General features: G+C 45.8%; 1 protein-coding gene across 2 annotated transcripts in view; it reads left to right on the top strand.

The window, feature by feature from the left end:
- The window catches only part of IQGAP2 (IQ motif containing GTPase activating protein 2), a 398,264-nt gene that overhangs the window by 203,712 nt on the left and 168,913 nt on the right, over positions 1-25,639 (top strand). The gene's annotated exons all lie outside the window — the stretch shown is intronic.

Here is a 25,639-nt window from a genome sequence, read left to right as displayed (position 1 = left end):
AAATAAAAGTGAATGCGTTGTGCCTATTCTTCAGAGAGGCCATCAATATTGTAGTTTTCTTCCATTGAAGACGTGGCAGCCTGTCTGTATTATGATGTTGGGTTCTACATGCTGGATGTTCCAGTGTAATAAAGCGTTGCAGGAATTTTCGGGATCTTTAAGTTTGATGCTAGGTAATGCACATCAGATAGTTGAGTGGCTGACTCCCAGCACCCCCAATGATCAGCTGATTAAAGAGATTGTCCGGCCTTGGGCTACAAGTTTTCAGTTAAGGTACCTTCACACTAAGCGACGCTGCAGCGATATCGACAACGATGCCGATCGCTGCAGCGTTGCTGTGTGGTCGCTGGAGAGCTGTCACACAGACAGCTCTCCAGCGACCAACTATGCTGAAGTCCCCGGGTAACCAGGGTAAACATCGGGTTACTAAGCGCAGGGCCGTGCTTAGTAACCCGATGTTTACCCTGGTTACCAGCGTAAATGTAAAAAAAAAAAAAAACACTACATACTCACATTCCGGTGTCTGTAACGTCCCCCGGTGTCTCCTTCCTGCACGGACTGTGAGTGCCGGCCGTAAGGCACAGTGGTGACGTCACTGCTGTGCTCTGCTTTCACTTTACGGCCGGCGCTCACAGTCAGTGCAGGAAGCAGACGGCGAGGGACGTGTGACAGACATCAGAGGGTGAGTATGTACGGTTTGTTTTTTTTACTTTTACAATGATAACCAGGGTAAATATCGGGTTACTAAGCGCGGCCCTGCGCTTAGTAACCCGATATTTACCCTGGTTACCTTTGTAAAACATCGCTGGCATCGTTGCTTTGGCTGTCAAACACGACGATACACGCCAATCTGACGACCAAATAAAGTTCTGAACTTTCAGCAACGACCAGCGATATCACAGCAGGATCCAGATCGCTGCTGCGTGTCAAACACAACGATATCGCTATCCAGGACGCTGCAACGTCACGGATCGCTATCGTTATTGTTGCAAAGTCGCTTAGTGTGAAGGTACCTTTACTCTGTGACTGCAGACGTCTGAATCTCACGCCACGCTCACTACATGCTGTAAGGATTTTCCGGTGCCAGCCGGGGGCATTCATGTGACCGCATGTATGCAATGTACATACTTAGAAGCATATTCCGACTAGATGTGCATGGCCTCCCTCAATACATTTGCATTATTCACATCGCATACTTGCGATCTCATGCCCGCCTCATCTTGCGCCCGCAGTGGAGAATCTTCACAGTGAGGATTTAAAAGTCTGCAGTCACATGGAGTAGCCTAAGGCCGGACAACCCCTTTGTAGATGCTGTGGCAAGTTGGAAGTTTCTCAGCTGGCTCCATATACTGTGTAGTGGGCGGAAATGGAAGTGGTAGTTAACTTGTATGGAAGCTGTGCACTGCCACTGCATAATGTGCCACTTCTGGTGCAACATGGCAGTCCAGGCAGCTGACTAGCGGGGTTCCTGGCAGTTTTACCCTCCACTCCTCACTTATATTGATGACTTATTCGATGTCAGTCTAGTTAAAGGGAACCAGTTAGAAACTTTTACCCCACCCCAATTTATGTTATTGTGTAGCTCTTTAAAAGATGAGTTAGTCAATTCCTTTATGAAACCAAAGCAATGTTTCAGCATCAAGATATCACATTTTCAAGCTGTGCCTCAAAGTGCATTGGCCGCAAGATGCACTTACAGCTCCTCAGGCTCGCATTGTAGTTCGTACGTTAACAGCACCCTCCACTCACTGATTAACATGTCATTTGCTTTGCTACAAATTCACAGATCTGTCATTCAGCCAGAGGAGGGGGCTGCCAGGTAGGAAATACAGTGTAAGGCCGGCGTCACTCTAGGCGTAAGACAATACGGTCCGATTTTTACGGCCGTAATACACAGAAATGTTCCCAAAATAGTGATCCGTATGTCATCCGTAGGCAGGGTGTGGCAACGTATTTTGCACTTGGCATCCTCCGTATGTAATCCGTATGGCATCCGTACTGCGATATTTTCTCGCAGGCCTGCAAAACCGACATCTAATGGATTTATGGGTTCAAATGTTCGTTAAAACATATATACAGTGTATATATATATATATATATATATATATATATATATATATATATATAAATAAATATATATATATATATATATATATATATATATATATATATATTTCCCAGACTTGACTTCATATGAGGACATCCAGCAGAGGGCGCATCACCGCGACTCAAGGTAACTACAGGACATTCCCCTGCATTACATTAATTCCCCGGGGTTTTACATCCATGAGCACAACTGCATTAGCAGAGCTCCTGGGTGTAAAATGATTTAACCCCTTCAGATGGATTTACATCGTGGGACTGCCAGAACGACGGAAGGTATGGGATATTGTTGATTTTTTTATTTTTCCTTTTTTACAGAACGAGGGTCTTCAGGTGGATTAAGAGAATAATAAAATATTAAAACACTGTGTCTTTATTTAATTAAAGTACTTTGTAATAATGTGTGTGTGTTTTATTAACCATTTCGTACTATTGGATTAATAATGGATATGTGTCAGAATTGACGCCTCTCCATTATTAATCTGGCTTCATGTCACCTTACAATAGCAAGGTGACATTAACCCTTCATTACCCCATATCCCACCACTACACGGGAGTGGGAAGAGAGTGGCCAAGTGCCAGAATAGGCGCATCTTCCATATAGAGAATATAGTGAATAACATAAAATGCATCGGATATACTGTACCACTCTCCACTGGTAGAAGTAATTGAGGCCTTTTATGACACCATCGGGTGTTTGGATTACATTGGTCTTTGTCTCATATCAGCATGTGCTATAAAAAATTAAGTTGCCTAAAGGAAGCTAATCCATTCTAGAAGTCATTTTCCCGAAACGTCAGAGATAATTCTGGTTGCTTTAGACCACACTGCTGATTTTCTTTGTACAACGTTTTCACAAACAGCCTTTTGAGGATTGCGGTATAATGGACACGAAGTATTTTCCTGCAGTCTCCAATCGCATGGCTGGTGTGCGAGTAGAAGGCTGCTACTTAATCTCGGTTCCAATGGAGAAGTGTCTTGTTGTTTTTTGATCGCTTTCAACGCATAATACTGTTTTGTTACTAATAATATACAATTTACCTTGGAAAACAACCAGCTTATTCCCTAACTAGGTTTTGTGCAATAATGTGTCTTGGAAGCCGCAGGATAATGTGTTAGTTGTACAGAAGAGAAAACCAGCTGATCTGAGCCTGATCAAAGATTTTTAGTACTAGGAACACAAAACGGTCAACTAGTTTGTCTGAACATATACAGTGTCTTGAAACTGTATTAATACCCCCTGTTTTGAAAATGACTGTTCACAGACGCCTCCATCCAACCTCTCTGAGCTAGAACGAGTTTCCAAAGAAGAATGGGATAAAATTTGTGCCTCTACATGTGCAAAGCTGGCAGAGACAGACATCAAAAAATGTGCAGCAGTAATTGCACGTAAAGGTTGTCCTACAAAGTATTGCCTCCAGGGGCTGAATACAAATCCACGTCACAGTTTTCAGATTTTTAGAAAACTATGTATCATTTCCTTTACACTTCACAAGTACTTGTTACTTTATGTTGGTATCTAATATATAATTGCCTAGAATACTACTTCCTGCAATTTGTGCCAACTTCCGTGGCTTTGTCCGGAGCTAATGTCCGGAGCTAATGTCCGGAGATAAGTGACGTCACCAGTGTCCTACACCCAGGCAGAGCACAGTGGCCCCAGGCAGAGCACAGGGGCCCCAGGCAGAACATGGGGCCCCAGGCAGAGCACACCAAATCGGAGGCCGAGGGGCCCCCGCCCGACACATCGGAGGCCGAGGGGCCCCGCCCACCACATCGGAGGCCGAGGGGCCCCGCCCACCACATCGGAGGCCGAGGGGCCCCGCCCACCACATCGGAGGCCGAGGGTCCCCACCCACCACATCGGAGGCCGAGGGTCCCCGCCCACCACATCGGAGGCCGAGGGTCCCCGCCCACCAAATCGGAGGCCGAGGGTCCCCGCCCACCAAATCGGAGGCCGAGGGTCCCCGCCCACCAAATCGGAGGCCGAGGGTCCCCGCCCACCAAACCGGAGGCCGAGGGTCCCCGCCCACCAAACCGGAGGCCGAGGGTCCCCACCCACCAAATCGGAGGACGAGGGGCCCCACCAACCAAATCGGAGGCCGAGGAGCCCCGCCCACCAAATCGGAGGCTGAGGAGCCCCGCCCACCAAAAGTAAGTGCGGCCCCAAAAGTAAGTGCGCCCCCGGGCGCAAAAGTAAGTGCGCCCCCGGGTGCAAAAGTAAGTGCGCCCCCGGGTGCAAAAGTAAGTGCGCCCCCGGGTGCAAAAGTAAGTGCGCCCCCGGGTGCAAAAGTAAGTGCGCCCCCGGGTGCAAAAGTAAGTGCGCCCCCGGGTGTAAAAGTAAGTGCGCCCCCGGGTGCAAAAGTAAGTGCGCCCCCGGGTGCAAAAGTAAGTGCGCCCCCGGGTGCAAAAGTAAGTGCGCCCCCGGGTGCAAAAGTAAGTGCGCCTCCGGGTGCAAAAGTAAGTGCTGTTGTGAATTTGGTTTCTGGGCTCCCCCGGTGGTCACTGGTGGTACTGAACTTGTGTGCTTCATCGCCTCTGTTCACCTGTTTCCATCAGGATGTGGGAGTTGTCTATTTAGCCTTGCTCCTCAGTCATTTCTATGCCGGCCAACAATGTTACCAGAAGCCTTTCTGTTGCATGTTCCTGCTCCTAGACTACTATCAGCTAAGTTGGACTTGTAGTCCTAAGTTTGTTTTGCATTTTTGTTCCAGTTCTCTGTGATTGTTTATTTCTGAGGCTGGAAGCTCTTGTGAGCTGGAATTGCCACTCTGGTGTCATGAGTTGATATTGGAGTCTTAAAGTAATTCCAGGATGGTGTTTTGAAAGGGTTTTCAGCTGACTGTGAAGTTCCCTTTTCTGTCTTCCTGCTATCTAGTAAGCGGACCTCAATTTGCTAAACCTATCTTCATACTTCGTATGTCAATTTCCTCTGAAATCACCGACAATATATGTGGGGGCTACTGTCTGCCTTTTGGGGAAAATTTCTCTAGAGGTAAGCCAGGTCTGTATTTTCCTCTGCTAGGGTCAGTCAGTTCTCCGGCTGGCGCTGGGCGTCTAGGGATAAAACGTAGGCACGCTACCCGGCCACTGTTATTTGTGCGGTAGGTTTAGCTCACAGTCAGCTCGAGTTCCCATCTTTCAAGAGCTAGTCCTTTTTGTATGCTTTACTACGTTCTCTTGCCATTGAGAACCATGACAGTGTGCGCCCCCGGGTGCAAAAGTAAGCGCGCCCCCGGCCCCGGGTGCAAAAGTAAGCGCGCCCCCCAGTCCCGTGTGTGAAAAGTGCTGCTGTAAAGCTGGTAGCGCTGTTCAAGCACCATGTATTTCCTTCAGGAAATGCCCATCTAATATATAATTGCCTAGAATACTACTTCCTGCAATTTGTGCCAACTTCCGTGGCTTTGTCCGGAGATAATGTCCGGAGATAATGTCCGGAGCTAATGTCCGGAGATAAGTGACGTCACTAGTGTCCTACACCCAGGCAGAGCACAGGGGCCCCAGGCAGCATATGTGGCCCCAGGCAGAGCACAGTGGCCCAGGCAGAGCACAGGGGCCCCAGGCAGCATATGGGGCCCCAGGCAGAGCACAGTGGTCCCAGGCAGCCTATGGGGCCCCAGGCAGAGCACAGTGGCCCCAGGCAGAGCACAGGGGCCCCAGGCAGCCTATGGGGCCCCAGGCAGAGCACAGTGGCCCCAGGCAGAGCACAGGGGCCCCAGGCAGCATATGGGGCCCCAGGCAGAGCACAGTGGCCCCAGGCAGAGCACAGGGGCCCCAGGCAGAGCACAGGGGCCCCAGGCAGCATATGGGGCCCCAGGCAGAGCACAGGGGCCCCAGGCAGCATATGGGGCCCCAGGCAGAGCACAGTGGCCCCAGGCTGCATATGGGGCCCCAGGCAGAGCACAGTGGCCCCAGGCAGAGCACAGTGGTCCCAGGCAGAGCACAGGGGCCCCAGGCAGCTTATGGGGCCCCAGGCAGAGCACAGTGGCCCCAGGCAGAGCACAGTGGCCCCAGGCAGAGCACAGTGGTCCCAGGCAGCCTATGGGGCCCCAGGCAGAGCACAGTGGCCCCAGGCAGAGCACAGGGGCCCCAGGCAGCCTATGGGGCCCCAGGCAGAGCACAGTGGCCCCAGGCAGAGCACAGGGGCCCCAGGCAGCATATGGGGCCCCAGGCAGAGCACAGTGGCCCCAGGCAGAGCACAGGGGCCCCAGGCAGAGCACAGGGGCCCCAGGCAGCATATGGGGCCCCAGGCAGAGCACAGGGGCCCCAGGCAGCATATGGGGCCCCAGGCAGAGCACAGTGGCCCCAGGCAGAGCACAGTGGTCCCAGGCAGAGCACAGGGGCCCCAGGCAGCTTATGGGGCCCCAGGCAGAGCACAGTGGCCCCAGGCAGAGCACAGTGGCCCCAGGCAGAGCACAGGGGCCCCAGGCAGAGCACAGGGGCCCCAGGCAGCATATGGGGCCCCAGGCAGCATATGGGGCCCCAGGCAGAGCACAGGGGCCCCAGGCAGCATATGGGGCCCCAGGCAGAGCACAGTGGCCTCAGGCAGAGCACAGGGGCCCCAGGCAGCATATGGGGCCCCAGGCAGAGCACAGGGGCCCCAGGCAGCCTATGGGGCCCCAGGCAGAGCACAGTGGCCCCAGGCAGAACATGGGGCCCCAGGCAGAGCACAGGGGCCCCAGGCAGAGCACAGGGGCCCCAGGCAGCATATGGGGCCCCAGGCAGAGCACAGTGGTCCCAGGTAGAGCACAGGGGCCCCAGGCAGCCTATGGGGCCCCAGGCAGAGCACAGGGGCCCCAGGCAGCCTATGGGGCCCCAGGCAGAGCACAGGGGCCCCAGGCAGCATATGGGACCCCAGGCAGAGCACAGTGGCCCCAGGCAGAGCACAGTGGCCCCAGGCAGAGCACAGGGGCCCCAGGCAGCATATGGGGCCTCAGGCAGAGCACAGGGGCCCCAGGCAGCATATGGGGCCCCAGGCAGAGCACAGCGATATTTTGGACCACTGTGCGGTGTTTCAGACCCCCTGTGTGATGTCTGGGGCCCTGTTCTTAAGTATATTAAAGATTAAAGTAACGTATATTAAAGTATATTATAGATCAAATTTGACACGTTTATGAGCACCATTGAGTGATATACTCAAGAATGACATAATTTTTCAACATTTTATGGTTTCAAACTGTAAACACTCAGAGTTTTTTTTACTTCAACCAGAAAACCTTAACGGTTCATAAAAAACTTGACTGTTCAGGATATGATAAGTCATAGTATTCTGAATCTTTAACTTATAAAGATACCTTTACATGGGGTGATTATTGGTTCCAGAGAGGCTTTCGGCCGATAATCGTACACATGGCTGGTGACAGGACAATACAATATAAACGTTCAAAGGTAAACACTGATAACATTAAAATCTAATATATAATTGCCTAGAATACTACTTCCGGCAATTTGTGCCAACTTCCGTGGCTTTGTCCGGAGATAATGTCCGGAGATAAGTGACGTCACCAGCGTCCTACACCCGCTCAGGGTGGACAAAGATATATGCCTTCGTGGTGCGCGGCACTTTTCTGATTGGTTGCCGCCTGCCGCGAGCGACCAATCAGAAATGTGCCGTACTGTCAAGAATTGTCAAGAGCTGGTGAGTGCAGCCATTTTTTGTTCTTTCTTACTATTATTTATTAATTGTATTATTCTTACATTTGAATAAATAAAGTATATATGGATTCTAGACTCCCGATTCTTTAGAATCGGGCTGCCATCTAGTATCACATAAAATCCCAATAAAATACATTTAGGTTTGGGGGTATAACGTGAAAAAATGTGGAAAAGTTGAGTAAGAATACTTTTTCACGGCACTGTAGAGGTCTTCCGAATTCACTTTCTTTTTGGCTCATTATATCCTAACATTAGTGGTGCCAGGTGTCTGAAAAAAATAATAAATTTACAATTCTTTTTCGGGAGTTGTTTCTTGCTTGGTGGTGTTCACCAGTGGTGGTGATAGGAGTTGTAATATGATGAAAGTTTTATTAGATTATTACACAAATCTACCAAATTTGAATAATGAGAAATTTGATGGAGACACATCTGAACATGTAATGCTGGTCCTGCAATATATAGATGAAACTTGCATCACTCTGTATAAAAATATGGTGCCAGGATAGGATACCGCTCCATATACTCAGTGAAGAAAGAATCCGGCATATTCAATTGCTGTTTCTGCAATGATAGTAGTAAAGACATTCAAGGAAGCAACAATTTTTCACTGGTATAACCAAGATTAACAAGTTTGATATTACTGAGCTACAATACGGTTGGGAAGCATTGACACACAGCAGATCTGGTGCAGAAATTTTTGGGCATGTTCAAAATTATTTACCCCCCCGGCATTTTTCATGTTCTGCTACCTCACATTCTGGAATGTACCTAAGTTTTTTGATGGTTTGCATCAGTTCATGTAAAGAACATGCCTACAACTGTGAACAATCTTGGTTTTCTTTTTATTGTGAAGCAAACAACAAATAGATCAAAATGACTGAAAACTTCAGTGTGCATAAATATTCACCGCCCCCTTAAAGTCAGTACTTTGTAGAGCCTCCTTTTGTGGCAATTACAGCTGCAAGTCACTTTAGATAAGTCTCTATGAGCTTTCCACATCTTCCCACTTGGATTTATGCCCATTCCTCAAGGCAGAACTCCTCCAGCTCCTTCAAGTTAGATGGTTTCCTCTGGTGAACAGCAATCTTCAAGTCTGACCACAGATTCTCAGTTGGATTAAGGTCTGGGTTTTGATTAGGCCACTCCAAAACATTTATACCTTGCCCCTTAAACAAATCAAGTGTTGCTTTAGACCAGTATGCTTTGGGTCATTGTCTTGTAAGAAGGTGAACCTCCGTCCCAGTCACAAATCACTGACAGACTGAAACAGGTCTCGCTCAAGAATATGTATTTCGCACCATCCATCTTCCCTGTGACAATCTTCCCCTTCCCTGCTGCCAAGAAACATGGTGTTTTTGGGGTGATGAGCTGTGTTGATTTGACGCAAACATATCATTTACCTTGGTGGTAAAAATGTTTAATTTTGCTCTTGTCTGACCACAGCACCTTCCTCTATACATTTGGGAAGTCTCCCACATGTCTTTTGACAAACTCAAAATAAGCCTTACAATTTTTGGAACTAAAGGCTTTTTCCTGCCCCCTCTTCCATAAAGGCAACCTCTATGGAGTGTAAAGCTTAATGTGGTCGCATGGACAGATACTCCAGTCTGCTTGGGAACTCTGCAGATCCTTTAGGGTTACCTTCGGTCTCTGTGCTGCCTTTTTGATTAATGCTAGCTTTGCCCAAGCTGACAGTTTTGTTGGGTGGCCCTCTCTTGGCAGGTTTGTTGTGGTACCATGTTCTTTCCATATGATGATAATGAATTTGATGGTGCTTTGGGGGAGTCATCAGAGATTGGGATTTTTTTTTTTTTTTAGAACCCAACCCTAACTTGTACTTCTTAACAACTTTGTCATTGACTTGTTTGGAGATCTTCTTGGTCCTCATGGTGTTTGGTTAGTGATGCCTCTTGCTTAACCCCTTTACCCACAAGGGTGGTTTGCACGTTAATGACCGGGCCAATTTTTACAATTCTGAACACTGTCCATTTATGAGGTTATAACTCTGGAACGCTTCAATGGATGCCGATGATTCTGACATTGTTTTCTTGTGACATATTGTACTTCATGATGGTGGTAAAATTTCTTTGATATTACTTGCATTTATTTGTGAAAAAAACAGAAATTTGGCGAAAATTGTGAACATTTTGCAATTTTCCAACTTTAAATTTTCATGCCCTTAAATCACAGAGATATGTTACACAAAATACTTAATAAGTAACATTTCCCACATGTCTACTTTACATCAGCACAATTTGGAACCAAAAATTTTTTTGTTAGGGAGTTATAAGGGTTAAAAGTAGACCAGCGATTTCTCATTTTTACATCACCATTTACTTTTTTTTAGGGACCACATCACATTTGAAGTCACTTTAAGGGGTCTATATGATAAAAAATAGCAAAAAGTGACATCATTCTAAAAACTGCACCCCTCAAGGTGCTCAAAACCACATTTAAGAAGTTTATTAACCCTTCAGGTGTTTCACAGGAATTTTTGGAATGTTTAAAAAAAAAATAAACATTTAACTTTTTTTCACAAAAAAATTACTTCAGATCCAATTTGTTTTATTCTACCAAGGGTAACAATAGAAATTGGACCCCAAAAGTTGTTTTACAATTTGTCCTGAGTACGCTGATACCCCATATGTGGGGGTAAATCACTGTTTGGGCGCATGGCAGAGCTCAGAAGGGAAGGAGTGCCATTTGACTTTTCAATTCAAAATTGGCTGGAATTGAGATATTACGCCATGACGCGTTTGGAGAGCCCCTGATGTGCCTAAATAGTGGAAACTCCCCACAAGTGACACCATTTTTGAAAGGAGACCCCCTAAGGAACTTAGCTAGATGTGTGGTGTGCACTTTGAACCCCCAATTGTTTCACTAAAGTTTATAACTAAGAGCTGTGAAAATAAAAAACTTTTTTTTCCCACACAAATGATTTTTTAGCCCCCAGTTTTGTATTTTCCCAAGGGTAACAGGAGAAATTGGACCCCAAAAGTTGTTGTCCAATTTGTCCTGAGTATGCTGATACCCCATATGTGGGAGAAAATTACTGTTTGGGCACACGTTGGGGCTCGAAAGGGAAGAAGTGGGGTTTTGGAATGCAGGCTTTGATGGAATGGTCTGCTGGCGTCGCGTTGCGTTTGCAGAGCCCCTGATGTACCTAAACAGTAGAAACCCCCACAAGTGACCCCATATTGGAAACTAGACCCCCCAAGGAACTTATCTAGATGTGTTGTGAGAACTTTGAACCCCCAAGTGTTTCAGTAAAGTTTATTATGCAGAGCCCTGAAAATAAAAAATCCTTTTTTTTACTACAAAAATGATTTAACATTAAAAAAAATATATAATGTGATATCTCTGTAATCGTACTGACCTCAAGAATAAAACTGCCTTATCAATTTTACCATACGCGGAACGATATAATAAAAAAAAAAAAAAAAGCAATTCCTGAAATGCTGGTTTTTGGACATTCTGCTTCCCAAAAATTAGAATAGAAAGCGATCAAAAAATGTTGTGACCGATAATGGTACCAGTAAAAACATCAACATGTCCCGCAAGACAGAAGCCCTCACATGACTCTGTGGGCCGAAATATGGAAAAATTATAGCTGTCAATAAAAAGAGTTGTTTAGTGTGTGACAGCAGCCAAACACAAAAAACTGATAAACCGTAAATCTGGTATCACTGTAAATGCACCGACCTGAAGAATAAAGTTGTCTAATCATTTATGCTTCCCCCCCGTATAAGTCCACTAGCTGTGTAACGCGACAAGATCCGGGCTTGTATTTAATCATCTTTCTCCACGGGTTTGTCACACAGGACCCGTTTTTATGTCAGCAGCTTTCAACAGTACCTATCCTCTTGGGCGTTAGTGTCTTTATTTTACTTATTTTGCTATGTAATATGGAGTCCACAAACTATTCTAGGAAAATCTTGCTCTAGTAGGCAAGTAACGCTCCGTCCCTCCCGAGTTTCTCCATATGACTAAGCAGTACTATACAGCCACATAAGGGTTATTTTTACATTCAGCGGAAATTATGAGACAAATTTTGGTGCCGCCTTGTTATCCATTTCTATTTGAGAAAATGTGAAATCTGGGGCTAAAACAAAATTTTTGTGGTAAAAAATGTATTTTTTTTTCTTCACTGCCCAATGGTATAAAATTTTGTGGTGTCAATATGATCACTGGACCCCTAGGTTAATTAATCAAGATGTGTAATTGATAAAATGGGGTTACTTATGAGGGGTTCTGCTGTACTGGCACCTCTGGGGCTCTCCCAGTGGGTCATGGCACCTGCAAACCATAACAGTACAATCTGCACTATAATATGACGCTCTTTCCCTTCTGAGCTTTGCAGTGTGCCTGAAAAGTATTTCCCGCTTACATGCAGGGTATTTGCATGTTCATGTAATTTTTTTACAGCCAACTAAGATCCATTTTTTCCTATTAGCCCTTAGAAAAATTAAAAACTTGGGGCTAAAACAACATTTTAGTGGTAAAAATGTATTTATTCTTTCTTCACCGCTCAATGGTATAAAATGCTGTGAGGAACAGGTGGTGTCAATACGATCACTGCACCCCTAGATGAATTCACTGGGAGGTGTGGTTTGTAAAATTAGGTCATAAATGGGGAATTCTGCTGTTCTGGCACCTCGGGGGCTCTGCCAATGTGACTTGGCACTATAAAGCAATTCCAACAAAATCTGAACTTCAATATGGCGCTTCTTCCCTTCTGATTTTTGGAATGTGCCTCAAAAGTAGTTTTTGACCACATATGGGGTATCTGTGTACTCAGAAGAAATTGTACAACAAAATTTGGGGTCCATTTTCTCCTGTTATCCTTCTGAAAATGAAACCTTTTTTTTTTTTCGTTTTCACAGATCAACGTTGTAAAATTCTGTGAAGCACCTGGGGATTCAAGGTGCTCACCACACATCTAGATAATTTTGGTCTAGTTTCCAAAGTGGGGTCAGTTATGTTTTTTTTTTTTTTTTTTTACTGTTTAGGCACACTAGGGGATCTACAAACACAACATGACACCCACGCACAATTCCATCAAAGTCTGCATTCCAAAATGTCTCTCCTTCCTTTCTGAGCCCTGCTGTTCACCCAAACAGTAGTTTTCCCCTACATATGGGATATTATCGTACTTAGGAGTAATTGCACAACAATTTTTATGGTGCAATTTCTCCTATTTCCCTTGTATAAATAAAAATTTGGGGCTAAAGTAACATTTTTGTGGGAAAAATGTGATGTTTTTTTATTTTTTTATTTTAATAGCTTAACATAATAAACTTCTGCGAAGCACCTGAGGATTCAAGGTATTCACCACACATCTAGATACATTCCTTGAGGAGTCTAGTTTCCAAAATTGGCTCACTTGGGGGGGGGTTTCTACTGTTTAGGCACATCAGGGGCTCTCCACACGCGATATGGCGTCTGCTAATGATTCCAGCCATTTTTTCGTTCAAAAAGTAAAACTGTGTATGGGGGGCGTGGCTATTTAGTCCAGGAAGAAAGACGCACCTTTGGAGAGCTCCGACCATCCTGAATAGATCCTGCCGTGGATTCCCCTGCTATACCGGCTGCACCGGCTGGAGAGGAACCCTCAAGATCCCAGGAGGCTGGCGACCCCTGGAAACGGTGGTTTTGAAGCCCAGAGAAGCTGGGAAGTGAAGTGGCCTGAACGGGCAGTGTGATCCCTGGGCTGCGGCGGCCATCTTGGGCGCGTGTTCCACTATACAGGGACGCGGCGCCGGCGGTTGTTGGAGCCGGATATATCTCCTCTGAAGAGAGCGGGCACCTGCGCTGGGACGGGAGCGCTGTGGAACACTGAAATACAGGTGCTGGGTCCGGAGCGGCGGGCGGCACCTGGGGGGCAGCGGCAATTACTGTGGCGTGCTCTCCAGCAGTGAGGAGAGCGGCGCTCCATATTAAGACAGCGGTGCAAGCTGGGAGGTGAACATTTATAATAATAATAAAAGGGTAGTGCGGTGTGATGCCCTGGAAAATTGGGCCCTGCACCCCCCTTGTCTTACAAGCCCCTGGTTGTGCCATAAACTTTGAGAGGGATTAACCCCTCCCTCTCTGCTGTGCTGCCTGTGGAGCCTGTGGGCTGCTCTGGGACGTAGTGCCTATTAACCCCTGTGCTGCTGCTTTTATGATCGTCTGAAAGCTCCCTTGCCTGGCTGATGATCTTCCTAGGAGCCATCTCAGTATTTAATATTGGCAGCTCAGTTATTGGAGAATAGACCAGCTATAACTATATGTGTGATCCTTCTGTGGGGTCCTTCTGCTAACCGCCATGCAACATTCTAAAGGAGCGGGGGCTGCTGAGAAATTAAAGAAATTTTCCAGAGAAGGCACCCCTGATAATGTGCGCACTCTCAGAAATAATTCTACGCAGCACCAACGGAAAAATTATCCGCCTGACAGTAATGAGGAGGGAGAACAGGACGAACTAACTCTCAAACAAGCGTCTGAGCAACTGATGCAGGCCATTTCCCTCACTAGATCCTCTCTTACTGAGAAAATAGAGGACGTACATACTGAAGTTGGTCGCTTGCGACATGACATGCAGGCTATGAGAGGGCGCATCTCGGAGGTTGAAACAAGAGTGTCTCAGATAGAGGACACCATTACCCCCATGGAAGCTAAGTTATCAAAGGCTACCGGGTCCGTGAATGCTTGGAAACAGAAGGCAGATGTGTTGTGAAATTGGATTTTGGGCTCCCCCGGTGGCCACTGGTGGAATTGAACTGGTGTGCATCATCCTCTCTGTTCACCTGTTTCCATCAGGATGTGGGAGTCGCTATTTAGCCTTGCTCCTCTGTCACTTCCATGCCGGTCAACATTGTAATCAGAAGCCTTTCTGTGCATGTTCCTGCTGCTAGACAACTCCCAGCTAAGTTGGACTTTAGTCCTTGTTTGTTTTTGCATTTTGTTCCAGTTCACAGCTGTAGTTTCGTTTCTGTGTCTGGAAAGCTCTTGTGATCTGAAATTGCCACTCTGATGTTATGAGTTAATACTAGAGTCTTAAAGTAATTTCAGGATGGTATTTTGATAGGGTTTTCAGCTGACCATGAAAGTGTCCTTTCTGTCTTCCTGCTATCTAGTAAGCGGACCTCAATTTTGCTAAACCTATTTTCATACTACGTTTGTCATTTCATCTAAAATCACCGCCAATATTTGTGGGGGCCTCTGTCTGCCTTTCGGGGAAATTTCTCTAGAGGTGAGCCAGGACTATATTTTCCTCTGCCAGGATTAGTTAGTCCTCCGGCCGGCGCTGGGCGTCTAGGGATAAAACGCAGGCTACGCTACCCGGCTACTGTTAGTTGTGCGGCAGGTTTAGTTCATGGTCAGTTTAGTTTCCATCCTTCCAAGAGCTAGTTCTTATGTTTGCTGGGCTATGTTCTCTTGCCATTGAGAACCATAACAGTTTGACCGGCCCAAAAAGGGTTAAATTAATTGACAGAGAAAGGAGAGAAAAGAGAAGTCTGCTGAAGTTTTTTTTTTTTTTTTTTTCCTTCAGTTCTGAGTGTGCTTGTAATTGAATCTCTTGCAAGTCTGCCTATATTGCAGCCTTTCTCTCTCTCTCTCCTTCTAATCCTGGAATGGCTCTGTGTTCACCTGTTTAAAATGGATATTCAGAGTTTAGCTGCAGGTTTGAATAATCTCACCACGAAAGTTCAAAATTTACAAGATTTTGTTGTTCATGTTCCTATATCTGAACCTAGAATTCCTTTGCCTGAATTTTTCTCGGGGAATAGATCTTGCTTTCAACATTTCAAAAATAATTGCAAGTTGTTTTTGTCCCTGAAATCTCGCTCTGCTGGAGATCCTGCTCAGCAGGTCAGGATTGTGATTTCCTTGCTCCGGGGCGACCCTCAGGATTGGGCTTTTGCATTGGCTCCAGGGGATCCTGCGTTGCTCAATGTGGATGCGTTTTTTCTGGCCTTGGGGTTGCTTTATGAGGAACCTCAGTTAGAACTTCAGTCGGAAAAGGCCTTGATGTCCCTATCTCAGGGGCAAGACGAAGCTGAAATATACTGCCAGAAATTCCGTAAATGGGCTGTGCTTACTCAGTGGAATGAGTGCGCCCTGGCGGCGAATTTCAGAGAGGGTCTCTCTGATGCCATTAAGGATGTTATGGTGGGGTTCCCTGTGCCTGCGGGTCTGAATGAGTCCATGACAATGGCTATCCAGATCGATAGGCGTCTGCGGGAGCGCAAACCTGTGCACCATTTGGCGGTGTCTACTGAGAAGACGCCAGAGAATATGCAATGTGATAGAATTCTGTCCAGAAGTGAACGGCAGAATTTTAGACGAAAAAATGGGTTGTGCTTCTATTGCGGTGATTCAACTCATGTTATATCAGCATGCTCTAAGCGTACTAAGAAGCTTGATAAGTCTGTTTCAATTGGCACTTTACAGTCTAAGTTTATTCTATCTGTGACCCTGATTTGTTCTTTATCATCTATTACCGCGGATGCCTATGTCGACTCTGGCGCCGCTTTGAGTCTTATGGATTGGTCCTTTGCCAAACGCTGTGGGTATGATTTGGAGCCTCTTGAAACTCCTATACCCCTGAAGGGGATTGACTCCACCCCATTGGCTAGCAATAAACCACAATACTGGACACAAGTAACTATGCGGATTAATCCGGATCACCAGGAGATTATTCGCTTTCTTGTGCTGTATAACCTACATGATGTGTTGGTGCTTGGATTGCCATGGCTGCAATCTCATAACCCAGTCCTTGACTGGAAAGCTATGTCTGTGTTAAGCTGGGGATGTAAGGGGACGCATGGGGACGTACCTGTGGTTTCCATTTCATCATCTATTCCCTCTGAGATTCCTGAATTCTTGACTGAATATCGTGACGTTTTTGAAGAACCTAAGCTTGGTTCATTACCTCCGCACCGGGAGTGTGATTGTGCCATAGATTTGATTCCGGGTAGTAAATACCCTAAGGGTCGTTTATTTAATCTGTCTGTGCCTGAACATGCTGCTATGCGAGAATATATAAAGGAGTCCTTGGAAAAGGGACATATTCGTTCTTCGTCATCTCCCTTAGGAGCCGGTTTTTTCTTTGTGGCTAAGAAAGATGGCTCTTTGAGGCCGTGCATTGATTATCGGCTTTTGAATAAAATCACGGTTAAATATCAATATCCGTTGCCACTGCTGACTGATTTGTTTGCTCGCATAAAGGGGGCCAAGTGGTTCTCTAAGATAGATCTCCGTGGGGCGTATAATTTGGTGCGAATTAAGCAGGGGGATGAGTGGAAAACCGCATTTAATACGCCCGAGGGCCACTTTGAGTATTTGGTGATGCCTTTTGGTCTTTCAAATGCCCCTTCAGTCTTTCAGTCCTTTATGCATGACATTTTCCGTGATTATTTGGATAAATTTATGATTGTGTATCTGGATGATATTTTGATTTTTTCGGATGACTGGGACTCTCATGTCCAGCAGGTCAGGAGGGTTTTTCAGGTTTTGCGGTCTAATTCCTTGTGTGTGAAGGGTTCTAAGTGCGTTTTTGGGGTTCAAAAGATTTCCTTTTTGGGATATATTTTTTCCCCCTCTTCCATCGAGATGGATCCTGTCAAGGTTCAGGCTATTTGTGATTGGACGCAACCCTCTTCTCTTAAGAGTCTTCAGAAATTTTTGGGCTTTGCTAACTTTTATCGTCGATTTATTGCTGGTTTTTCTGATGTTGTTAAACCATTGACTGATTTGACTAAGAAGGGTGCTGATGTTGCTGATTGGTCCCCTGCTGCTGTGGAGGCCTTTCGGGAGCTTAAGCGCCGCTTTTCTTCCGCCCCTGTGTTGCGTCAGCCTGATGTTGCTCTTCCTTTTCAGGTTGAGGTCGACGCTTCTGAAATCGGAGCTGGGGCGGTTTTGTCGCAGAGAAGTTCCGATTGCTCCGTGATGAGACCTTGTGCTTTTTTCTCGCGTAAATTTTCGCCCGCCGAGCGGAATTATGATGTTGGGAATCGGGAGCTTTTGGCCATGAAGTGGGCTTTTGAGGAGTGGCGTCATTGGCTTGAGGGGGCTAGACATCAGGTGGTGGTATTGACTGACCACAAAAATCTAATTTATCTTGAGTCCGCCAGACGCCTGAATCCTAGACAGGCGCGCTGGTCGTTGTTTTTCTCTCGGTTTAATTTTGTGGTGTCCTACCTGCCGGGTTCTAAGAATGTTAAGGCGGATGCCCTTTCTAGGAGTTTTGAGCCTGACTCCCCTGGTAATTCTGAACCTACAGGTATCCTTAAGGATGGAGTGATATTGTCTGCCGTTTCTCCAGACCTGCGGCGGGCCTTGCAGGAGTTTCAGGCGGATAGACCTGATCGTTGCCCACCTGGTAGACTGTTTGTTCTTGATGATTGGACCAGTAAAGTCATTTCTGAGGTTCATTCTTCTGCGTTGGCAGGTCATCCTGGAATCTTTGGTACCAGGGATTTGGTGGCAAGGTCCTTCTGGTGGCCTTCCCTGTCTCGAGATGTGCGAGGCTTCGTGCAGTCTTGTGACGTTTGTGCTCGGGCCAAGCCTTGTTGTTCTCGGGCTAGTGGATTGTTGTTGCCCTTGCCTATCCCGAAGAGGCCCTGGACGCACATCTCGATGGATTTTATTTCGGATCTTCCTGTTTCTCAGAAGATGTCTGTCATCTGGGTGGTGTGTGATCGTTTCTCGAAGATGGTCCATTTGGTTCCCCTGCCTAAGTTGCCTTCTTCTTCCGAGTTGGTTCCTCTGTTTTTTCAAAATGTGGTCCGTTTGCATGGTATTCCGGAGAATATCGTTTCTGACAGAGGTACCCAATTCGTGTCTAGATTTTGGCGAGCATTCTGTGCTAGGATGGGCATAGATTTGTCTTTCTCGTCTGCTTTCCATCCTCAGACTAATGGCCAGACCGAGCGGACGAATCAGACCTTGGAGACATATTTGAGGTGTTTTGTGTCTGCAGATCAGGATGATTGGGTTGCTTTTTTGCCTTTAGCGGAGTTTGCCCTCAATAATCGGGCCAGCTCTGCCACCTTGGTGTCTCCCTTTTTCTGTAATTCGGGGTTTCATCCTCGATTTTCTTCTGGTCAGGTGGAATCTTCGGATTGTCCTGGAGTGGATGCTGTGGTGGAGAGGTTGCATCAGATTTGGGGGCAGGTAGTGGACAATTTGAAGTTGTCCCAGGAGAAGACTCAGCTTTTTGCCAACCGCCGGCGTCGGGTTGGTCCTCGGCTTTGTGTTGGGGACTTGGTGTGGTTGTCTTCTCGTTTTGTCCCTATGAGGGTTTCTTCTCCCAAGTTTAAGCCTCGGTTCATCGGCCCGTACAAGATATTGGAGATTCTTAACCCTGTGTCCTTCCGTTTGGACCTCCCTGCATCTTTTTCTATTCATAATGTTTTTCATCGGTCATTATTGCGCAGGTATGAGGTACCGGTTGTGCCTTCCGTTGAGCCTCCTGCTCCGGTGTTGGTTGAGGGCGAGTTGGAGTACGTTGTGGAAAAAATCTTGGACTCCCGTGTTTCCAGACGGAAACTCCAGTATCTGGTCAAATGGAAGGGATACGGTCAGGAGGATAATTCTTGGGTGACTGCCTCTGATGTTCATGCCTCTGATTTGGTCCGTGCCTTTCATAGGGCTCATCCTGACCGCCCTGGTGGTTCTGGTGAGGGTTCGGTGCCCCCTCCTTGAGGGGGGGGTACTGTTGTGAAATTGGATTTTGGGCTCCCCCGGTGGCCACTGGTGGAATTGAACTGGTGTGCATCATCCTCTCTGTTCACCTGTTTCCATCAGGATGTGGGAGTCGCTATTTAGCCTTGCTCCTCTGTCACTTCCATGCCGGTCAACATTGTAATCAGAAGCCTTTCTGTGCATGTTCCTGCTGCTAGACAACTCCCAGCTAAGTTGGACTTTAGTCCTTGTTTGTTTTTGCATTTTGTTCCAGTTCACAGCTGTAGTTTCGTTTCTGTGTCTGGAAAGCTCTTGTGATCTGAAATTGCCACTCTGATGTTATGAGTTAATACTAGAGTCTTAAAGTAATTTCAGGATGGTATTTTGATAGGGTTTTCAGCTGACCATGAAAGTGTCCTTTCTGTCTTCCTGCTATCTAGTAAGCGGACCTCAATTTTGCTAAACCTATTTTCATACTACGTTTGTCATTTCATCTAAAATCACCGCCAATATTTGTGGGGGCCTCTGTCTGCCTTTCGGGGAAATTTCTCTAGAGGTGAGCCAGGACTATATTTTCCTCTGCCAGGATTAGTTAGTCCTCCGGCCGGCGCTGGGCGTCTAGGGATAAAACGCAGGCTACGCTACCCGGCTACTGTTAGTTGTGCGGCAGGTTTAGTTCATGGTCAGTTTAGTTTCCATCCTTCCAAGAGCTAGTTCTTATGTTTGCTGGGCTATGTTCTCTTGCCATTGAGAACCATAACACAGATGACTTGGAAAATAGACTGCGCCGTAATAACATTCGAATAATTGGCTTGCCGGAGCGCACAGAGGGTCAGCAGCCTGAACAATTTCTAGAAGACTGGCTGAAAACTTCCTTGGGAGATGGATTCTCCTCAACGTTTTCTGTGGAGAGGGCCCATAGAGTACCAACGAGGCCTCTCCCCGCTGGAGCCCCACCCCGGCCTTTCTTGGCGCGTCTTCTCAACTGCAGGGACAGAGATGCGATACTCCGCCTGGCGAGGCAGAAGGGCCCTATTAAATTCAATAACGCCACTATATCGATTTTCCCGGATTTCTCTATGGAGCTCCAAAAGCAGCGAGTTCGATTTGTGGAAGTTAAGAAGCGGCTCAGGGATAAAAGCATCCTCTACTCCATGCTCTACCCGGCTCGGCTCCGTGTTGTCCATGAAGGTTCTTCCCTGTTTTTTACAGATCCGGCGGAGGTAACCGAATGGTTACGTACATACAAGGCGTCTACTGTGCCGGACTCCTGAGCAATCTCTCTTATCCAATGGCAATACAAATGGAGCTTTCCGTACAAGGTGTTGAGTTTACCAACAATACCGAACGCTGATTCCAGTGAGGGTATCCCCTTTTTTGATTGACTGTAGGAGTGAAGGATTAAACTCCTCTTCTGTTCAAGTGTTATTTTATTTTGGTTTTTATACCAGTTTTGACTTTTTGATATGTTTAATAGTCGCCATTGATAATTCTGTGCTCTGGGTGGTGTTCCTGATCTCTACACAAGCTATGGTGCATAGTGTTCCTTTTCTCAAGTGTGGCTATGGGGTCTGAGATTGTGTGTATGACTTGGAATGTACGGGGAATTAAGACTCCTCGTAAAAAAATCAAGGTATTTTCACAAATTAAGCGATATCACCCCCATGTTGTAGCACTAGTAGAGACACATTTGACCAGGGACACAGCTAAGTGTACACAAAAACCATGGGTGCAGTGGTCCCTTCATGCATTTCATACCAGCTACTCAAGAGGGGTCTCTCTGCTAATTCATAGAAGTGTTAGATGGGAGGCCAGAGAGGCAAGACGAGATCCCGAAGGTCGTTTCGTTTTCGTACACGCTTTTATTAATACTCGGGAATATGTGATATTGTGTATCTATAACCCACCCCCAGCTAGTATATCGGTTCTCCGTATGGCAATGGGATTCTCCCTAAATTATCCTGACGCTAGTATTATTTGTATGGGAGATTTTAACTTAGTCATGGATAGTTCCTTAGATAAATTAAGACTGGGGGAAGGGATGTCTGGAGGCCCTTCTGTTCAATCCTCTTCTCCGTTGGCACTGTTTATGGGTGGTAGCGGATGGCTGGACCTATGGAGAATTCGTCACCCTGGGTTAAAGGATTACACTTGCCACTCGTCAACTAGGCAGTCTCTGTCTCGTATAGACTACATATTTGGGTCTAGTGATCTGGCATTAAGGGTAGATAGCATTGAGCATGGCAATAGGGGAATATCGGACCACAGTCCAGTTATTCTTAAACTTAAATATGGTCAACCAAATAACTTTATACCCTGGAAATTGAATCCCTTCTGGCTGAAATTAATAGATTCTAGTGATAGAACGGTGGATCAGTTGAACTGTTTTATCCTCACCCACCCGGATCCCTCAAATCTTGGTCTGTTCTGGGATACTTTGAAAGCGTATCTAAGGGGATGTTTGTCTTCCACTATTTCCTATATTAAAAGAATAACGGCGGGAAGGGATGATGAGATGGAGCGACAGTTGAAGGAATCCGAGGCCGCCTATGTAACGAACCAAACTAGTGGCAACAGGGTAGCATGGCTCACTTCCCAAAGACTATATACCCAACATATAGACACAAAATCCAAACGTAAATTGTTTTTTACCCGCCAATCATATTTCGAATTGGGGAATCAAGCCAGTAAGCTATTGGCCTTTTTAGTACGCCAACACAACACATCCAACACAGTATTGCAGATTCGGGCACCTGATGGTTCATTGGTATCCTCTACTGAGGAGATCCTCCAGTGTTTTCATGATTACTATAACTCTTTATATAAGTCTAATAGTGGTTTTGGTGTTCCTGAATGTGCAGATTATTTATCGGACATAGTGTTCCCCTCATTGAGTCCAGTTCAGCAAGCCTTTATGGAAGCTGAGTTTACTTTGGAGGAGGTTGAGCAGGCTATAGTGGACATGGCCACCGGGAAAGCCCCTGGACCTGATGGGTTCCCTATTGAGATGTATAAGAAATATCGAGGTCAATTGGCACCACTTTTATTGAAAGTACTTAGGAGTATATGGGAGGGAGAGACGATGCCCGAAACATTCTATGATGCAAACATTATTGTACTTAAAAAAGAAGGGAAGGATCCTTTGGAATGTGGATCGTATCGCCCCATATCACTAGTAAACGTAGATTACAAAATTTTCACCAAAATATTGGCCACTAGGCTAAATACGCTCATATTGGACCTTATACACCCAGATCAGACTGGTTTTATGCCCGGGAAAAGTACTTCTATCAATGTCAGGCGAGTCCAATCGGTGATTCAGTATAGCTCTCTAGAACCGGATAATAGCTGGGCGCTGGCATCACTAGATACGGCCAAGGCATTTGACTCTCTCGAGTGGCCTTTCCTTTCCGCGTGTCTGCAGAAGTATGGTTTTGGAGGAAAATTTATTAGGGGAATAGACAAGCTGTATAAGAATCCCAAAGCGCGTATAATCGTAAAGAATTCCATCTCTGATTCTTTTACATTACACAGGGGAACCCGACAGGGATGCCCTTTATCCCCAGCTCTCTTCGCCCTTGCGATAGAGGCTTTAGCAATACGCATAAGATCCTCCAAGGATATCAAGGGAATAAATATTGCAGATCGTATGAATACCATTGGCCTATATGCTGATGATATGATAATATTTATGGATAAAATAGAAGAAACTCTACCACAAGTGATAGCAACCATAGATAAATTTAGCAAATTTTCTGGCCTATATATAAATTGGGATAAATCTGCCCTGATGCCTCTATCTCATACTGCGGCTCCCTGTCTTGGGATTCCCACGTCGCTACCTGTGGTTTCCAACTTCAAATATCTGGGTATTCATATGTCTCAATACAGTCGGTTAGACCTACAACAAAACATTTACCCACTGCTGGATTTGGTCAAGTCTAAATTTATAACATGGAGTAGACTCCCCCTCTCAGTTGCAGGCCGCATTAATTTAATTAAGATGATACTGCTTCCCAAACTCAATTATTGTTTTCAACATAGTGCTGTACCAATACCCAAGTCATTTTTCGCAAAATTAAACTCCCTAATTACATCCTTTATATGGGGAAAGGCCAGACCCAAACTCAAACTATCTATTTTACAGAGACCGAAAAAGGGGGGTGGAGCGGCTTTACCAGACCTCTATTTGTACTACCTTGCCGGACAGGCTAAGGCGATAAGTAAGTGGATGCCTGATAGCTCCCTACCTAATTCTGAGAGTCATTTAATTCATTCTGCCCAGATTAATTGCCCACTGGGATTCTTGGAGATGGAGAAAGTTGGTACTTGTCGTCTGTTACCTATGCTCCGGCTGGCGAGACTGATATGGAGACAAATAAAAAGAATTATTAAATTTATGGATATCATAGCCGAGATGCCACTGTGGAACAATGGTTATATACCTGAACTACTAAATCATCCATCCACTGATTTCTGGATCTCTCGCGGTGTTCTCTCGGTAAACGATATACATAACCAGGGGATTTTTGTAACCTTTGAACAACTGCGAAATAATTACAACATCCCTAGGTCTCAAATCTTTAGGTATTTACAACTAAGGTCAGCTTTCCAATCACACATGCGAAATGTGGGTACGGGTCGGGCGATCTCTTCTTTGCCTTTAATAGGTATCCTCAAATCGCAGGGTCCTCAAGGACTTATATCCTCTCTATATACATATCTGCTATCCATGGGAGATGGGTCGGTCATCAACTCTGTCAAGGGGAAATGGGAGGAACTCCTTCCCGATGTACTGGGAGAGGAATGGGAGGATATTCTTGAATCTTCAACTAAAGTTTCCCCTTCAATCAATAATAGAATGACCCAGTTATATATCATATATCAGGCCTATTTAACCCCGACACGGCTCTTTAAAATGGGCCGCTTGCATTCGTCAGATTGTTTACGATGTCATGCGCCCAATGCTGATTTTGTTCATATGATCTGGAGGTGCCCTGTAGTTCTTCATTACTGGAGAGAGGTGACGACACTATTAACATCGTTATTGTCGATCTCTGTCCCGCTTGAACCGTTGACCTGTTTGTTCGGGGTGTGGGACATGGAGGCCTGGGATCGCTACACCGGGATCTTTCTCCGAGAGACACTTTTTGGCAAGAAAGGAATTGGCGTTAAGATGGATGGGTGGCTCCCAGAAGACCCTTAGAGTTTGGATCGATCTGGTGAACTCAATTATCCCATATGAAAAAACAATGTATCAAAATAGAGGATGTCCAGGTAAATTTGAGAGGATATGGGGCAGATGGAACTCCTCTTGTCATACTCTATAGTCTGCACTGACTAGACATCTACATAGGAGGGTGGGCTTGTGGTGTTTGGGGACATCGCTCATAGAGCAGGATTTAACTCTGTTTTCTTTTGGCGACTTACTGTTACTGTTAGTGGTTAAAGTTAAGTTGTATTATAGGTAGTTTTCTCTTATAAGTAACTAATGATTTACCATGCACATTTCATTATTCTGTAACTTCTGATATGATGTTGTTCTACAACTATTTGTATGTCACGGTATAATTGATGGTAATTGCAAATGTGTGCACTGTTTGTTTATACTGAACTAATAAACGAATTTAAAAAAAAAAAAAGTAAAACTGTGCTCCTTCCCTTCCAAGTCCTGCCGTATGCCCAAACAGTAATTTCCACCCACATATCGGATATTGGCACACTAAAAAGAGATTGCACAACAAATTGTATGGAAAATTAAAAAAAATCTGGGCCTAAAGTACATTTTTGAGGTAAAAATTGGTTTGTTTTTTTTTCATGGGTCTAGGTTATAATTTTTTGTGAAGCACCTGGAGGTTGAAGGAGCACACTACACGCCTAGATACATTCCTTCAGGGGTCTAGTTTGCATAATAGGGTCACTTTTGCCTAAACAGTGGAAACCTCCCACATCAGGGGCTTGCCAAATGGTACATGACATCCATTTTCGATTCCAGCCATTTTGCTCTCAGAAAGTCAAATGTTGTTCCTTCCCTTCCGAGCCCTGCTGTGCGCCCAAACAATACTCCCCACCCCCCACCCACATATGGGGTATTGGCATGCTCTGGAGAAATCGCACAACAAATGTTGGAGTGCATTCCGGTTTGCCTTGTGAAAATAAAGAAATTTGGGTTTAAAGTAAAAAAAAAATTGTGAAAAAAAGTTAAATGTTC

This window comes from Ranitomeya variabilis, chromosome 1 (genome assembly GCF_051348905.1).
Source record: "Ranitomeya variabilis isolate aRanVar5 chromosome 1, aRanVar5.hap1, whole genome shotgun sequence".
NCBI classification, from domain to species: Eukaryota; Metazoa; Chordata; class Amphibia; order Anura; family Dendrobatidae; genus Ranitomeya; species Ranitomeya variabilis.
Note: the sequence above shows the minus strand (reverse complement) of the source record. Positions and strands in the feature narration are given on the sequence as shown.